Source organism: Bombina bombina, chromosome 7 (genome assembly GCF_027579735.1).
Source record: "Bombina bombina isolate aBomBom1 chromosome 7, aBomBom1.pri, whole genome shotgun sequence".
Lineage (NCBI taxonomy): Eukaryota > Metazoa > Chordata > Amphibia > Anura > Bombinatoridae > Bombina > Bombina bombina.
The window spans coordinates 311,236,258-311,245,737 of NC_069505.1; the positions used below are offsets into that span (position 1 = coordinate 311,236,258).

At 36.3% G+C, this 9,480-nt stretch overlaps 1 protein-coding gene across 2 annotated transcripts in view; it reads right to left on the reverse strand.

The window, feature by feature from the left end:
• The window catches only part of CHL1 (cell adhesion molecule L1 like), a 214,426-nt gene extending 205,409 nt beyond the window's left edge, over window positions 1-9,017 (reverse strand). For both annotated transcript variants that reach the window (XM_053720933.1, XM_053720932.1), the window contains exon 1: window positions 8,853-9,017. The gene's annotated coding sequence lies outside the window, so the exon portion shown is untranslated. The remainder of the gene's footprint in view (window positions 1-8,852) is intronic.
• Between the last annotated feature and the right edge of the window lie 463 nt (window positions 9,018-9,480).

Below are 9,480 nucleotides of genomic sequence, written 5' to 3' on the forward strand. Positions count from 1 at the left end.
ACGTAGCAGCCAGCCAGTGCGACCACTCATAGAGTCATATGTGCATTGCACTTCTTAACATAATTTTAATATTAAAATCTAAAATTTTAAAATATTTTGCTAGTGTAATGTAACTTAATTTTCTATCAGTCCTGTGTTTTTGTCACTTACACAGCATACTGTGTTAAATTGCTGCCCTACCTACCATCCACGACTCATATCTGCCAGCCTGTTTGCCAGGCCCAAGTAGCCAATTAGTGGCACCAATCACAATTCTTGTAACAGTAATAAAAAAAAAAAAACATAATTTTTTGGACTGCAAATATTCAGTCTCCTAGGGCCATTGAATTTCATTTACCTCCTGCCTGCCACTGCCAGCCTTTTGTGCCAGGCCGTCTAGCCAACTATTTACACCAATCATAATTGTTGTCACAGTCAGACAGTATAGTTATTAATTTAAATAAAAAAAAATTTTAGTGTTGATCTTAACCCTCAGTTTGCTCGTGCCTTTGAATTGCACTTTTCTACAGCCTTCCAAGCCTGTGTGCCAGGCCTACTTAAAAAATATTTACACCAATCATATTTGTTGTGACAGTATTCTAATAATTAAAAATTAAAATTTTTGGTAATAGTTGCTGTGATCAATCTATGTATATCTATCTATCCTATCTATCACTATCAATCTATCTTCTGTCCGGGATGTTTTGAGACAGCCACTTTGGGAATGTTAGTTGATTTAGACCCATTATGGCTTAAAAGCAGACTCTGCATCAACTATGTAATTTTCCATGGAAGTTTTGCCAGGGATCCCCCTCCAGCATGCAACAGTCCAGGTGTTAGTACCCTTGAAACAACTTTTCCATCACTATTGTGGCCAGAAAGAGTCCTTGTAGGTTTTAAAGTTCGCCTGCCTATTGAATTCAATGGCGGTTCGAGCGGTTCGCGCGTTCGCGAACAATACCAGAAGTTCGAGTCCGCGGTTTTAGAACCGAAAATTTTAGGTTCGCAACATCACTAATTGTGAAATACTTTTAACTCACTATGCATCTGGCTTTGTCTTTGTATATCTTATTATAAGCTTTGATTTTCTGTTTAAATCCACACACAGGGCTCGATGATTGAAAGCTCTCTGGGCTGTCGAGATAATTAAAGAATGCTCGCCAGTCCTTCTATTTCCGTGGTGGAATGATCTAAAGACACTTTTTACCCTAAAAACAGGGTGCCTCGCTAAGTGGCGTATATTGCATTTTCATGTGAAATGTGCACCACAAAATTCATATTTTAAACATCATACAAAACAAATATTTGAACCATTCACACAAAAATAAGCAGTGAAAAAAATGTATTGTTAAGGTGCATCAAAAATCATCTTGCTTAAAGCAATATTCCTTGCTTAAAGGGTCATGAAACCCAAAATTCTTCTTTCATGATTCAGATAGATTATACAACTTTCAAATTTATTTCTGTTATGAATTTTGTTTCATTTTTTTGGTATATTTTATTAAAGAAGCAGCAATGCACTCCTGGGAGCTAGCTGAACAAATTTGTAAGACAATGAAAATGGGCATAAAAGTTCCACCACCAATCAGCAGCTAGCTCCAAGCTCCTTAGCCTATCTAGATATGTTTTTCAACAAAGGATAACAAGAAAACAAAACAAATTAGGTAATAAAAGTAAATTGAAAAGTTATTTACAATTGTATGCTCTATCTGAATCATGAAATAATAATATTGGGTTGTATGTCCCTTTAAAGGGACATGAAACCCAAAAATTTCTTTCATGACACAGAGCATACAAGTTTAAACAACTTTCTAATTTACTTCTATTATCTAATTTGTTTTATTTTCATGGTATCCTTTGTTGAAGGAGTTGCAATGCAACTCCTAAGCATACCTAGGTATCATTTTTTTAAACAAAGGGTACCAAAAGAACAAAAAGATTAGATAAAGGTCAATTGGGAAGATGTTTAAAATCACACCATAAAAGAAAGAAAAAATGAGTTTCATGTCCCTATAAGTCCTTTTATTTTTAAAGAATTAAAACAAAACAGGCACGTACAATCTACACCTGTTCAGTTTGTGTGGTTAAACAATGTATTTACCTGAGTGTTAAACTACACCAGCTGTGACACTCCGGCTGAGTAATCAGAAAACAGTTTACAAATGTAATCCTTCAAAAGGAAGGTGCAAATTAAATTTGAAGACCTAAAATTATATACGAGTTCATTCGCCTCCATTTGAACAATGATGTACTTACTTAGGTGTATTCTTTCAAAGAATATATAGTGTATTTAATGCTGAATAAGATGGTCGGAAAACCAGAGCTTATAAAAAAAAACGCAACCCTTCATTTAACACACCGTATGCCACTGGTAAAGCCTCTTCAAATTGAATCCTATCCAATATAAAAACGCTCCATGGAACCAATAAACCTTGTCTGAAGGTTGTTATACAATTTATAAAGACTTTAACCCTACAAAATAAGCTGCCTGTTCTTAACACAGCTAGAGAATAAAATGATCCATTAAATAATTATAGCCTAGAAACTGCTGAACTAGATAAAAAATTTTGCATGTGCTAAGTGGAACTTGCACAACAACAAAAAAAACAACATAAAAATGATATTTTATACAATTCTATAGAGACACACAATGTATTTGTTTTGTGAGTATGACAAAACACATTTAAAACATTACAGAATCAATAAATTAAATAAAAAACTATCCATTTTACCTGCTGGAGTGTAATATATATATATATCACAAAAGTGAGTACACCCCTTACATTTTTGTAAATATTTTTTTTTCATGTGACAACACTGATGAAATGACACTTTGCTACAATGTAAAGTAGTGAGTGTACAGCCTGTATAACAGTGTAATTTTGCTATCCCCTCAAAATAACTCAACACACAGCCATTAATGTCTAAACCATTGGCAACAAAAGTGAGTACACCCCTAAGTGGAATTGTCCAAATTGGGCCCAATTAGCCATTTTCCCTCCCCGGTATCATGTGACTCGTTAGTGTAACAAGGTCTCAGGTGTGAATGGGGAGCAGGTGTGTTAAAGTTGGTGTTATCGCTCTCACACTCTCTCATACTGGTCACTGGAAGTTAAACATGGCACCTCATGGCAAAGAACTCTCTGAGGATCTGAAAATAAGAATTGTTACTCTGCATAAAGATGGCCTAGGCTATAAGAAGATTGCCAAGACTCTAAAACTGAGCTGCAGCACGGTGGGCAAGACCATACAGTGATTTCACAGGACAGTTTCCACTCAGAACATGCCTCGCCATGGTCGACCAAAGACGTTGAGTGCTCAGCGTCATATCCAGAGGTTGTCTGTGGGAAATAGACGTATGAGTGTTGCCAGCATTGCTGCAGAGGTTGGAGGGTTGGGGGTCAGCCTGTCAGTGCTCAGATCATATGCCACACACTGCATCAAATTGGTCTGCATGACTGTCGTCCCAGAAGGAAGCCTCATCTAAAGATGATGCACAAGAAAACCCACAAACAGTTTGCTGAAGACAAGCAGACTAAGGACATGGATTACTGGAACCATGTCATGTGGTCTAATGAGATCAATATAAACTTATTTGATTCAGATGGTGTCAAGCGTGTGTGGCGGCAACCAGGTGAGGAGTATAAAGACAAGTGTGTCTTGCCTACAGTCAAGCATGGTGGTGGGAGTGTCATGGTCTGGGCCTGCATGAGTGCTGTCGGCACTGGGGAGCTACAGCTCATTGTGGGAACCATGAATGACAACATGTACTGTGACATACTGAAGCAGAGCATGATCCCCTCCCTTCGGAGACTGGGCCGCAGGGCAGTATTACAACATGATAATGACCCCAAACACACCTCCAAGATGACCACTGCCTTGCTAAAGAAGCTGAGGGTAAAGGTGATGGACTGGCCAAGCATGTCTCCAGACCTAAACCCTATTGAGCATCTGTGGGCCTTCCTCAAACGGAAGGGGGGAAGCGCTCCGTGATGTTGTCATGGAGAAGTAGAAGAGGACTCCAGTGGCAACCTGTGAAGCTCTGGTGAACTCCATTCCCAAGAGGGTTAAGGCAGTGCTGCAAAATAATGGTGGCCACACAAAATATTGACACTTTGGTCCCAATTTGAACATTTCCACTTAGGGGTGTACTCATTTTTGTTGCCAATGGTTTAGACATTAATGGCTTTGTGTTGAGTTATTTTGAGGGGACAGCAAATTTACACTCTTATACAGGCTGTACATTCACTACTTTACATTGTAGCAAAGTATCATTTCTTCAGTATTGTCACATGAAAAGATATAATAAAATATTTACAAAAATGTGAGGGGTGTACTCACTTTTGTGAGATACTGTATATATAGCTCATTTACCTTTATTTAGAACTTGAAATAGCTGCCTGTGGTATCCTCATCTGTACTGAAAATGTCCATATTTAAAGGGACATTAAACCCAATATTTTTCTTTCATTATTCAGATAGATAATATAATTTTAAGCAACCTTCCAATTTACTTCTATTATCTAATTTGCTTAATTATTTAGATATCCTTTGTAGAAAAATAGCAATGCACATGGGTGAGCCAATCACACGAGGCCTCTATGTGCAACCACCAATCAGTAGCTACTGAGCCTATCTAGATATGCTTTTCAGCAGAGAATATCAAGCTAATAAAGCAAATTAGATAATAGAAGTAAATTAGAAAGTTGCTTAAAATTGCATGCTCTTTCTAAAAGAAAAATGTTGGGTTTTACATCCCTTTAAGTATTGGCTATAGAAAAGCTATGTAAACAATTCCACTGAACATGTGTAATAAAACAAAATTGAACAAGTAAAGAAAAATAAAATCAAAATAAGAAAACCATTTCAGTAGGAATGTGCATTCTGAGGTTTTTTAGATGCCTCCGAATGCATAAGAAAGCGGTCACTCACAGTGGACGGCTCTTTTCAGAACCGGATTCCAAATCCAGAACTTAATGTGTTGCACTTTCACTAGAAGAAATAGGGCTCCAGGAGCGGCCACTTTTTTCCATATTTGGAGGCCCTCCGAATGCACACGCCTACTTTTCAGCTTTGAGTTAGTGACACATAAGCACAAGAAGAGTTCATTTAAAGGGGCATTATAATCTTTATAAATTCTACAGCTGGGCCTAAGAGTAGATGAAAAATCCCAACCATGCCTCTTGAGTGCCGGGAAATGCCCACGGCCAACCCCACCTTTTATTCTATCCAGTGAGACAAGTTTACCATAACGGAACAGACATGTGAATATGTTACAGTCACAAACGTTTACATAATCGGTTTTGCAAGCATATTTTTCAACTTTTGCAGTGGTATTATGTGTTGTGTTCATCGTTTTTTTTGCATTGTAAGCCGTTTGCTTTTGAAGTTCGACATATAATTAATTAATATAACTTAATATTTTGTTATGAAAAAGAAAACCCAGTAACAAAAGTGCTGATAATATAGGTGAATTTAAAGGGACATGAAATCTGAAAATTTTTCTTTCATGATTTAGACAAAACATATAATTTTAAACAACTTTCCAGTTTACTTTTATTATCAAATGTGTTTCATTCTCTTGGTATAATTTGTTGAAGGAGCAGCAATCCACTACTGGTTTCTGACTGGACACATGGGTGACCCAATGGCAATCAGTATATATATATGCAGCTACCAATCAGCAGATTGAACCTGGGTTATTTGCTTCTCCTGAGCTAACCTAGATAAACCTTTCAGCATAAGGATAACAAGAGAAGGAAGCAAATTAAATAATAGAAGTAAATTGGAAAGTTGTTTAACATTGTATGCTCTGTCTAAATCCTGAATGTATAATTATGACTTCACTGTCCCTTTAATGCTAAATGAATTTCATATGTGACCTCACCTTTACAAAAAGGCCTCAAGAGTTTTATGAATCTAATCCAATGAACTATGCTCCAGACCCATCTAATAATAAAATATTATTGTTATTATAAATATTATCATTATTAATAATAATAAATATAAAAAAATAATAATAGGAAAAAGAAAAATAAGAACATTATTAATATTATTACAGCTCTGTAACACTATATGCTTTGAATGTAAAATCTAATCTCTGTGATAAAATGTTAAATGATGTGAATCTGCACATTGTAAATACATTTTAAAATATACAAATCTAAGCAATGTTTCATAAATGTTAAAATACTGTCCTTTTAACGGCAAAGTCTATTCAATTACTGTTCAAATAAAATGTCTCTCACAAAGTTCCAGATAATTATGTATTATTCTTTAGAAGAAAGTTCAATCTCTAATTGTAGGTGTGTGCAGTCAGTAATGTTATTGGGAACTGGTGTAAAAAGTAAAAGGGAACTTTGCATATATATATATCATATGCGTAGATCATCTGGATCATATGAATCTGCATATAAAATACATGTTTTAAGTAAGTTTAAAACTGTGATCTTGTTAGCATTATCGCTATTTTCATTCTGTCAAGGGACATTCTCCTAGTCAAGTACAATAATTCCTTCTGCAGTGGCCAATTAGGTACAGATATAAATCAGCTCCATTACTGATTAAAGGGACAGTATACAATAAAATTGTTTTTCCCTTAATGTGTTTACAATTACTTTTTTTTACCAGCTGCAGAGTATAAAATGTATGAGATTTTCTTTTTTAAGGTTTATTTGTGTATATGAAATAGCTGATTTTGTGTTTTGAAGCCACAACCTAATAAAATGGGTTGAGCTTGTAGGTATAATCCGATTGCATTACTTTATCACATTGTGTACATATACCTGCTTCTTTATCTTATATCTATCCATAAACCAATCACCAATACTTGGAGAGAAGAATGGAAAATTAAAATGTTATTACCTTATCTCTTTTATAACCCACTGGGAGTGTAATTTCTTCTATTGGCTGTGTTAACACAGCATGGCCTTGAGGCCAAAAACTTTCAGGATGAGTGGGGATACCACAGGCTAAATAAACTATTTCAAATGTCAATATAAGGGTAATGGAAATACTTGTAAACAATTGAATACACTCCAGCAGGTAAAGTTGATCATTGGGAACAAATTAAAGGGGAGACATTTTTTGAGTAAACCGTCCCTTTAAGCAATAACTGTGTAGCATGTTGAATGGTCAGAGTTGTGGACCCCACGGTAAGCACTTCAGCAATTCTGAAGCAGTTGAAAAATCACTATGTTCATAGCTAAATTACAGGAAAGCAGGCAAAACTTAAAGGGATAGAAAGGCAAAATTGAAATGTGTATGAGTGCATTTCAATTTAAAATATAAGCATTTTTGCAATATACTTCTATTAGAAAAAATGCTTCTATTAAAAGTTAACTGTTTTTCTGCAGCATACGCACATATCCTGTGAGTGACCGTGCACCAGCATTCAAACACCCTCAGAGAGCTGGCGGTGGTGTGTATTTCTTCTGTGAAGACTCAATTTGTGTCATACAAGTCGCCACCAACTCTCTGAGCAGGCATGGTGTTTGAATGCTAGTGCACGGGCTCTCACAGGATATGTGTGTATGCTGCAGAAAAATAGGGATAACTTTTAGTAGAAGCATTTTTGCTAATAGAAGTATAATGCAGAAATGTATTTATTTCAAAGGGAAATGCACTTATACACATTTCATTTTTGATCTTTCTATCCCTTTAAAGGAAAAGCAGGGAATATAATTATATAAATATATATCATTCTTAAAATAGATGTTGAAATTTGAAATTAGAACCCCTCAATCCTTCACTCATTCACCACTCTATCTGCTCATCCATCAACATTCATTTATCAAGTTTGCAAATACTCCTCACTCATTCACCTCTCTATCATCCATCTGTCCATGCGCCCATCAATATTCATTTATTGATTACCCAAATACTCATCACTCACTCACTCCTTCACCTCTCTATCATCCATCTGTGCATGCGCCCATCAATATTCATTTATTGATTACCCAAATTCTCCTCACTTATTCATTCACCTCTCTATCATCCATCTATGCATGCACCATCAATATTCATTTATTGATTATCCAAATACTCCTCACTCACTCATTCACCTCTCTATCATCCATCTGTGCATGCGCCCATCAATATTCATTTATTGATTACCCAAATACTCATCACTCACTCCTTCACCTCTCTATCTTCCATCTGTGCATGTGCCCATCAATATTCATTTATTGATTACCCAAATACTCCTCACTTATTCATTCACCTCTCTATCATCCATCTATGCATGCACCATCAATATTCATTTATTGATTATCCAAATACTCCTCACTCACTCATTCACCTCTCTATCATCCATCTGTGCATGCGCCCATCAATATTCATTTACTGATTGCCCAAACACTCCTCACTCATTCATTCACCTCTCTATCATCCATCTGTGCATGCGCCCATCAATATTCATTTACTGATTGCCCAAACACTCCTCACTCACTCATTCACCTCTCTATCATTCATCTGTGCATGCGCCCATCAATATTCATTTATTGATTACCCAAATATTCCTCACTCATCCACCCCTTCATATTGCATCTGTTCATCCATCCATCAACATTCATATTTTTTAAGAACCCAAATAATCCTTGTTCAATCACTCATCCACTCCTCTATAATCCCTCTGCTCATCCATCCATCTTCACCCATTAATGTCCACCATCCTTAACTTTCCTATCCATTCCTCACTGACCATCTTTATCTAACTTGCATACATTCTATACTGATACATCTCTCTCTTATCTATGCATTCTTCAGCCATCCTCCACTAGCTTTACCCACCTCTTACTTAGATATTGCTCCCTCCTGCACTCACCTATTCTTTCTCAATCATTCATACATACATCCTTTGCCATAGTGTTTACCTTATTGATGTTATTATTCTCACTGCAAATCCCGAATGCCTTTAGAGGTTGTCAAGTCAGTACTGTATGAAAGGACCTATATACTGCAACACAGCACTGTTCTTTCTGTATCTGTCACAACATGAACTGAATGGAAGAATTTCCCATTTGTAGGAAGCACCATATGCTTCACCTGGCTGCTGACTAACTCATAATCATTCAGAGCTCTCTGAAATCTGTTACCAGTTGCTGCATGTCTAGGGCTGTGCCTCTGCTTAGCAAAAATAAGTTCAAGATCGTGACAAGGGAAGGATTGGAGTCAAAAGAATACTGAATAAGCCAAAAAAACCTTTGTGTACAGTTAACTGAAACAATGTTTACAAAGGATTACAGAGTTCAGTTCATGCAGATCATTGTTAAAGTGGTTTGTACGTGGCAAGTAAAAGGGACATGATTCTTTGAAGATTGCATGTCTGATAACATATTTACAACTTTTATTCTTAGGGGGAGTGCATGAAAAATGTGTGACATACATAACAGGAAATCTGTTCCTGAGCAAAAGCAGCGTTTAGAAAGTAAAGATCCTCATGTGAAATGTAGATATGGGAGTGTCAGACTCAGCCAATAACAGGCTGAACTGAGACCCTAG